This window comes from Pomacea canaliculata, linkage group LG11, assembly GCF_003073045.1.
Source record: "Pomacea canaliculata isolate SZHN2017 linkage group LG11, ASM307304v1, whole genome shotgun sequence".
NCBI lineage: Eukaryota > Metazoa > Mollusca > Gastropoda > Architaenioglossa > Ampullariidae > Pomacea > Pomacea canaliculata.
Window position 1 is genome coordinate 14,489,496 of NC_037600.1, and position 6,427 is coordinate 14,495,922.

General features: G+C 39.8%; 1 long non-coding RNA gene across 2 annotated transcripts; it reads left to right on the plus strand.

The window, feature by feature from the left end:
- Window positions 1–3,490: 3,490 nt before the first annotated feature.
- LOC112576310 lies at window positions 3,491–5,639 on the plus strand. Of its 2 annotated transcripts, none has more exons than XR_003101798.1 (2): window positions 3,491–3,645; window positions 5,019–5,639. It is a non-coding gene; the product is annotated as an uncharacterized LOC112576310 (long non-coding RNA). The 2 variants fall into 2 exon arrangements; XR_003101797.1 differs by lacking the exon at window positions 3,491–3,645 and adding an exon at window positions 4,215–4,319.
- The last annotated feature ends 788 nt before the right edge of the window (window positions 5,640–6,427 follow it).

Consider the following 6,427-nt stretch of genomic DNA (forward strand, 5'->3'; position numbering starts at 1 on the left):
TTCGGGTAAAAGAGGAAGATCAACAGAATCCCACATAAATATTTAATGAACCATGCAAAATTTATATACTATCAATTCTCCGCTCGACTATTTCAAACAGAAATCACAAGAACTACAATTAATTAAAGAGTTTAGTGTAGCAACATGGAGACGATGTAATAAGATGATCAGGACGAGGACACGGAGGGGAGAGGGGAGAAAGAGGAGACAATCAACTCTCCACGCCCTGTGACGTCTTCCCACCCCCTTGTTTACTGTTGCTGGCAATTAAAAACCTTTGCATACCGCCTTGTGCAGTGAGTGTATACACACTAGTGCTACAGGTCAGAATGTTGGTCTGCTGTCGTCAGAGGTCAGAGGTGACACCTGCTGATTTCCCTTTAAACAGCGATTAGAACCATTGTTGGGTATTTTCATTCATTTTTTTTCAGAGACATTTTCAAATTAACCATGTCTTCTCTTTCTGAAAGGTTATGGGTGGAGTCACTTTTAACTTTATCTTGGCTGATAGTTGACAGTTTCGCTTAAAATTTGGCCCCCACTTTGTCACGGACCGTCCGCGGACACGCGCATTCTTTCCACAAACCAAAATATTCTGATCGCTTGAGGGTGGGCGTACCTTCTTAGAGGCACGAATAATTATTGAATTCAAATACAATTTTAAATGAAACAAAGGCAAAGTATCCACAATCAGAGACTCACTCCTTCATTCGCCACACAAGATATATTACCAATATGTTATCATTCACCCAACGCACTATTAGAGTTAACAATAAAGTTGATTCCCATAAATAGTGTCACTGATGAAGTATTCCGCTGTCTCCGGAGCTGTCCTTTCTTGATGAATTACCAATGTTAATATTCACTGTATTATCGTATAAAATGTTTGTTCTTGATGAAACATTAACCTTTTTATATTAAAGTCTTTGTGACCCTCCCAAGTCCTCTATTCTAATTAGTCCCACTAATCTTCTTTCCTAGAAGTCTATTTATTGTTAAAAATAAATTGTTTTTACGATACCAACAGTTTACAAGCAGAACGTCTCGGTCTTGCACATGCGGTTGCCTCCTATGTGTTTGGCAGGATGATGATAGGTGAGCTGAAGGCCGGGAGGAAACCTTTCCTCCACCGGCGCTTACTCTCCGGCTGTTAAGAACTGTTCCTTCCAGGCGACAGATGGAAGTCGGTGCCCCAGTCTTGCACCAAGTTTTCTGTTCTGGGACCGTTGTTTACTCGCTCACACCAGTGTGTGGTTTGTTGGCCCCACCAAGAAACTGTACTGCGGGATGCCCAAGCCACAGAGCTCCCCCACGGCGATGACACGGACTACAGTAAATCACGATCAGTGAAGTACATCCACCTGTAGTATAAACACAGTATTACTCCCCCGGTAATACTTATTCCGCTGTCGCAGCAGTAGCGAGAAAGTCCAGAGAAAAACCACCAATTCCAACTTCTGTTCCGCTCTCTGCCCACCGTTTTCTCTAACGTTATTTTCCTCTATCTTTTACGTCACCTTATTTTGACATCACAATTTACGTCATTTGCTCAAGGGCAAACAACTTCCAGCCCACTACCCTAGATCAGATCAACCACGGTTGTCGATCTTCCCTCCTAACCCCCTCTACTAAGTACTTATCCGTTACACACTTATTAGGCAGTACTTTACCCAGCTAATGATGTAACAGTTAGTGCAGTTTAAGTGACATTTTTATTGATTTGTCCAAATATTTGTGAACTAAAGAGCACACAAATAAAATATGAATTATTACCATAAACTTTTTAAAAGTGCAGTTTAATGGGGTTTTATTGTCCAGTACAATTTAAACTTGATGTTTTGTCCATTTGCTGAGTAATTTATTTAATTACTATTAAAGGACTATTATTTTACATGGGTTGTGCAATATGAATTAAATATCACTTTGTTTTGTTGTTTTCCAGTATTGACACTGGCTGCTTCACCACTTGCACGCCCTGAGCATCCCGTAGTTCCCTGCGAGAACATCGCCGGACCTATTCACCTGATCTTGCTCCATGTGACCTTTTTCACATTCCCAAAGGTCAAGGGGATCATCATGGGAACCTGTTGTTTAAAGGTATGGGGGCCATCAAGGGGGTCGTAACCACGGCGCTATAGAATGGCATGGCAGAGAAGGATGGAAAAGTTCATTAGACTCGAGGAGGATTACTTTGAAGGGGAAACCATGTAGATTGTTGTCAAACTAAATTGTTTGTGATACCAGCCCTGTTACTTTTCAGATAGACCCGAACAATTGTCTCAGACCATCCTCTCAGAGAGACCTAAAGAGGAACATAAAGGAAAGGACTGATCCTACATGTCCGGACCTGCTGACCTCGGCTCAACACAGACGACACTCGTCAGCTGCTGCTTCATCCAGCTCCCACCACCTCACCCCTCCCTGACCCCGGGATGGGTCAATCTACAAATGTCAACCATCACAGGTCAAGTGAATGATCCGACAATCTGTCGGTCGTGACTGTCTTAGACGTGGGTGTCTTATCTTTCACAGACAAGGTAGGAAAGAAAGGATCGGTACTCAAAGTCATTGTCTGTCTGTCTGTCTGTCATCCTGTCTGTCTGTCTAAAAGTAGTGTATAGAATTCTTCAGGGTCTAGTATATTTTGCACTACTTGATCTCAGTGGCTTTATCTGCTAGACACCAAAAGGTAGGTCAAATCTTTAAAAAAAAGAAAAAAAAAGAGTTGCTGTACACTCTGAGATAGTATCCAGGTAGTTACATTTATTTTAAACTTCGCAGAAAGATTAGTAGACCGCATGTATCAAAAGGACTGTATGTTACCAATGTTACCATTATAAATGTGCATGTACATATATAATTTATGTAATATATATGAGTTCATATATTGATAAAAATAACATGTGTAAAGAAAAGAAAGAATACACCACTGTGCAGGGAAAGGTTTGTTATTAAAAATATTAATAACATTAGTTACAACTCAAAGAAACAAAACATTGTTACTCAAATAATGAATGACCTCAAAAGGTCACACAAAGGACCTGTTGGCAATAGTTTTTCATCTTTCAAGCCATCGGCTAGATAAGGACAAGAACAAAGATCACTTACAGCTGAGTCATTGTCTTGCCTGATCACGATCTTCCAGAAACCGTATTTCTTCTAAAACAAACTAGTGATGGAGTCTGCTTTCACAATCCAACGTGGAGTCATAGTTCAAAACGAACCACTCGTGCTGTCTCGTTTGTTTACTTTTGGATGATGTACGGGAACAAGACAACATTTTCGACTGGTTGACGGTTGATCAAAGATTGCTAAATGGCTGATCAGTTATTCCCATATTCTTCCATATATTTGAGAAACTAACTGGTACCGATCAGACGCTTTATTTAGAATTATGGTAAAAGTCATATTCGGTATAAATATTTATTCCACAAAATATTTTTTCCACACAGAGGGCAGCGAGTAGTGCACGGTCCTTGTGTCCGATATCTGGACTGACCTAGAGTCTGTTTTTTTTTCCAAAGAGAATTCAGCAATCTGTTCTAAAATTCCATTTTCGTCATCTCAGATAAATATGGTTCCTGCAGTTCTTTGAGACCTGACATATTTGGCGCCGACTTAATCGTGATTAGGAGACACCAAAGGGTAGGCCAAGTTTTGAATTCAGTGACTGTAACATTTTTACCAGATATTTCCATTTATTTCAAACAGCACACCTTTATTACTTTCTTCTTTATTACATACATAGCTTTTAACGAAAAAAAAAAATTCAGGTGAAGGAGAGTAGAAATTTCTTTGCAGGAAAAAGAGATTTATTAAATATATTTGTTTGCTGTTTGGGAGTTTTCTAGAAATGACTGTATTTTTAAAATATTGAACAACAGTTAGTTAATAATTTCTTATCTCTACAGAGGTTATTTGGATAAGGACAAGGAAGAACGTCTTCAACATCTGTCAGTTTATTTCTTTTATCGAAAATTTCCAGAAACCGTATTTCTTCTGCAGATTAAGGACATTCGAGTCGAGTTATATCATACAGCCTGTTAATTATGATGCATTGATGGATGGGTTGTTTAGGACTATCGCGATAATTATTGCAAATATTGTTAGTCAACTGAAAGGTTTTATTTGACAAAACATTGCAGTTTGCTGTTTTATAAACACGGAGACGGCACTAGTGCAACAGTTCTATATGGTTGTTTAATTAGAGGAAATACTTTAATCATCAGGTATAAAACCGTATTTCGTAGTCGGTTTATCGCACTGCTCCTTCCGACCAAAATAAGTTTTGGGTGTAGCAGATCCTAAGGGTCCTTGAAGTAGGTTCATAATTACTTCTGTCATTGTTAAAATTGTTTTGGTGTCGCTTATAACCAGAACTAGTGTTTCACTCAACATAGCAAGCGCTTGATATGTTATATATTTTGTTTTAATATTATGCTCGAAGTGTTTATTTTTCTTATTTTATACCTTTACAATTTGATTTATTTCTTTGTACATTAAGTTTCTTTTTTTTATTGTTCCTTCTCTCTCACTCTCTCCATACACATATATATGTATATAAACCTTTGAGCGCTTGCAGTGGCCTCCCACCCAATATAAACACCCATTACTAACAGTGAAAAAGTAAACATCTTACGTTATCTATTCACTAGTCAACAAAATATCTGTCAAATAAATAAAACTTAGTCTCATCTTTGTATTTATTGTAATATTCTCTTGCCTCTAAGTTTAGTGCTTTTTTGTAGAAATGTAGCGTTTCAATTTTTTCCACCGACTGAGGTCTAAATGTAAAAATGGAGACTTTTTTCTTATTCTGTTAACTAAGTAAATAAAAAGTTTTCTTTCGTTTTTTTTTTCCCTCCTTCTCTTAATGCGCGCCCTTGTGTGTATGCAAGCTAGCTCAGCTCTTAAACATAATTGTGTTAATGAACAATAATAAATATGAAGTATATAATGTTTTCACGAAGCTCCAATCTGTCACACACTTCATATGTTACTTTAATTTTTGTACTCAGCAAGTCACGACTATGAAGGTACAAGAACTGCTGTTCGTGCTGGCGGCTGTCTTGATCACCATGGCAACCGCAGAGCCCACGGCTAGATACCCGTGCACCGGTCTTTCCCGTTACATGCCATACGACATCGACCCGCATCGCTACGTCCTGTGTGACGACATCTACGGTCCGCTCATCCTCTTCTGTCCTGTCAACCACGTCTGGGAACAGTCCCTCCAGACGTGCGTGCCATCCGTTGACGTGGTGATTCCCGTGGATACTACGCGGCTTCCATTCGACATTGGTACCGAAACCGGCCCCGGCATCCTCATTTCCACTGGGTATGCGGCCCCGTGCACCCAGCAAAACATCGTACTGAACAAGTTGCTCTTCGCGTATACTTATGATGAGACAAAGTATATCCGTTGCGACCGGTCGGGGGATGCTTACCTTAAGTCCTGCCCGATAGGCTTCCACTTCCATGCCGAATTCCTCAACTGCCTTTAATCTCTGAACAATTCTTCGTGCCCGGAATCAGGGAAAGTTCTAAGTGTATGAAATAGAATAGATGATTTACTATTTTAACTTCAGACGAATTAAAAGTGTAATGAACTGTACACGCTAGTAAAAAGATTAATATTAGTTTGTGTAATTTCATTGTTTTATGGTGAGTCATTAGTAAGGAAAATATGGTCAACAAATGAAGATAACGAGCTTGCTTTAAGACGCCGAAAAAATGGACATGAAATAGCACTCACTGAACTCATTCTTCCTTTGTCTGCCTCGCTTTAACGAGCGATTGATTAGTTAGTTGATTTAGTAGGAAAGTGCTTCAACCTTGGGGTGATTTCGTACTATGGGGGGTAAGGGAGGGGAAGGAAACCGGAGAAAACCCCCGATGCCCAGCCCTGCAAACAGGTGTCACATACACAGAGTGTTCCGAGACGAGATCTGAACCCAGAGCCGTTGACTGCTATTACACTACCGGACGCACTCTTGGGGCGCCACTTCTCTAACTCTTTACACAAGATATATGTGACGTCTAGCTCTGTACACAAGATATATGTGACCTCTAGCTCTATACACAAGATAAATGTGACCATGTAGAAGGTGATTGTAAAAACCACAGCCCATACCAGGCATGCCGTCTACAGTTCATGGCGATGGACGAAGTTACAGTAATATGGAGAATGGTCTCATGTTGTTGCTGATTCGTTAACACAACATCTTTCTGTACATAAAACAACTCGCGATGTAGGTTTTCTACATCAATCCGTTTAACAGTCACCTACAGTCATTTGGCGAGAGCAGAGCTCGATGCACTGTGGTTGTATCTTTGTGACCTTTGTCTATTCCTGTATATAGCTGATAGACACAGACCACACTGTCAAACTGCACGATGACCACTTGTGATGACGATGACTCACTGA